We start from the raw sequence: 2,944 nt of genomic DNA on the forward strand, positions 1-2,944 counted from the left end.
CTGTGAAGACTCATAAGACCTACAATTTGCAACCATGAGACCTATTATTTGAGATATTTGCATGTATTGAAATCAGAAGGTATAATTTCCATTGAAAATGTGTTCTAAATCATCATTTTTTAGGGGAATCTATTGATCAGTTAACATGCAGTAACATGGTTTCCAGTCAACCTTTTAATGAATTAAGTACTAAAGCAGAGCCATGTGGATCTGAAAGTAGAGACACTCAGCCACACAGCCAGCATTCCTAAAGTCCACCTGTACGTGCCCCTTCTTTACCTTTGGCTTCCTGAGAACAGAATGCCTTCTCTCAGATTTAAGGGTCCTAAAGATAATATGTAGTGAGGAAAAACACTTGATTCAAGTAAGAGGACAGAATCTCTCAGAGATGGAAAGGACTCCAGCAGGCTGGTAATCAAATCTGTGCCTGGACAAGACTCAGCTTTACGATATAACATTCCCGAAGAGTTGTCTTAAAAACCTTGATTGAGGGGAAAACTTCTGCTTCCTGAAGCAGTCCATTGCACTTTTGAACAGGTCTAATCAGGAAGAAGGGGCAATGAGGTGGTACAATGGTTAGAGTGCCAGGTTTGGAGTTAGGAAGTCTCATCTTCCTGAGTTTGAATCTGGCTTCAGACACTTACTAGCTATGTGATCCTGGGAAAGTCACTTAACTCTGTTAGCCTCAGTTTCCTCATCTGTAAAATGATCCAGAAGAGGAAATAGCAAGCCCCTCCAGTATCTTTTCCTCAAAAACCCCAAATAGAATCACAAAGAGTTGGACATGGCTGAAAAGACTGAACAAAAATAAAAATTGGGAAGAAGTTTGTTTTTTTCTTGACATACCATAGCACCAATGTGATATTCACAGCACCGATGGTGACTATGAATATGCTGGCATAGTGCTGAATCAGAAAATATAACAGACTCTTCATATATATGACAGAAGCAAAATATTTATTCAGAAACCAGAAAACCAAATCCCAACACCAGAAAACCAAATTTATCATAGCAACAAAGAAATCTATACAAAATAACACTGCAGAGAGCCACACCATCCCAGAGCTTTCCCACAAAGAAACACTCACAAATCTACCTGTCTCCTTGCCTGCTTCCTCTCTCCTCCCTCTACACTAACTGCTCTGACTCCTAGTTTCCTCTCAGTTCTGCTCCACCCTTCCTGTTTCAGCAAGCTGCTCCCACCACAGGCTCCATGTGATTACATTGAGCCTATTAAGGAACAGGGAAGATCTTCAAATTACCATTACTATTACACATACCCATACCCTTTACTTATACCTATTCCTCCTGGTTCTGCCCTCTGAGGCCAATAAATCAAGTTTAATTCCTTTTTCACATAACAGCTACAAATCATGCTTTCCTATTCCCTTAAACAGATCCTCATATGACTTGAACTTGAATCACATCATCATCCTGGTTGCCTTTCTCTGGATGTTCTCCAGCAGATCAATGTACTTTCTGGACTTAGGTTTCAATTCCAATTTTGCCATTTACTACTAGTATGACTTTGGATTAGCCATTACGTGCCTACATTTTCTCATTTATGAAATAAACAGGATGGAAAAGATGGAATCAATAAGAATATTTACTGGCTATATCCTGTGCCTGGAATTCATTCCCTTTTTATCCCTGGCTTCCTTTAAGATTCAGCTAACATCATACCTTCTACAAGAAGTCTGTCCTGATTACTTTTAATATTAATGCCTTCTTTATATTATATCTCTAATTTATCATCTTTTTATTCTATTTGTATATAGTAGTTTGAATATTGTCTCCCACATTAGTAGCTAGAACTTATTAAGTATTTTGTGATTTTTGAAGCACTTTACACATGTCTCATACACTTACAACTTGACATAGTTCTAATATTATCCTTACTTTACAGATGAGGGAATGGAGGCAAACAGTAGTTGAGACTTGCCCAGGGTCACATAGCTAATACATGTATTAAGCTGGATTTAAAGTCAGATCTTTCTGGCTCCAGATCTAGGACTCTATCCACAAGAACTATCTTTTGCCATTCTTTTTATCCCCAGTAGTCATCATAGTGTCTAGAACATGGTAGGTGCCTAATAAATGATAATTTTTTAGAGGGGGTAGGTGAGGCAATCAGGGTTTAGTGACTTGCCCAAGGTCACACAGCTAGTGTCAGGTGTCTGAGGTCATATTTGAACTCAAGTCCTCCTGACTCCAGGGCTGGTGCTCTATTCACTGTACCACCTAGCTCCCCCAATTTTATTTTATTTTTTTGGAGGTGGAAGGTGAAGCAATTGTTTAAATGACTATTGATTGACTCACTGATTGATTTAAAGTCTCTTTGAATGGTGAAAAAATGAGTGAGCTAGAAATTATATTTAAGACTTCCAAATGTATGTCTTTTCCCTTCTACCTACATTGTTAACCTCATGAGGAAAGAAGTTATTTCTTATTGTGAAGTCACTGGAATAGTAGAAAGAGAACTATACTTAGACTCTGTGAAGCCCTAGTTTCAAATTCTTTTTCTACTAGTTACTAGCTGTGTGATCCTGGGTAAGTTATTTTGCTTCTCTCAGTTTAAATTTCCTCATTCAAAAAATGGGAACAAAATGCCTTTAGTGGTTGTCTTCAGAGTTGTTGTGAGGATCAAATGAGTTTAATATCAGATATAAAGCACTTCTATGCTTTCTATTTTTTTTTTTTACTGTATGTAATATACTGTCTTTCACACAAAGCTGATAAATGAATATTTTTGAGAATCTACTAGGGACTGACGTTACAAAGACAAAATGACCTAGTCCTTGAAATCTCCAAACTAAGTGTCTGAGCCCGGGATTCGATCTCCAGGTCATCCTGACACTGGAGCCGGTGCTCTTACTCGCTGTGCTACCTGGCTGCCCCTACTTGCTTTCTTTTGACATTTTGATGATTGCAATGGAATGCACAT

The sequence above is a fragment of the Petaurus breviceps genome, unplaced genomic scaffold, assembly GCF_028583685.1.
Source record: "Petaurus breviceps papuanus isolate PSGF00001 unplaced genomic scaffold, PetGlider_PUasm1.0 90416, whole genome shotgun sequence".
Lineage (NCBI taxonomy): Eukaryota > Metazoa > Chordata > Mammalia > Diprotodontia > Petauridae > Petaurus > Petaurus breviceps.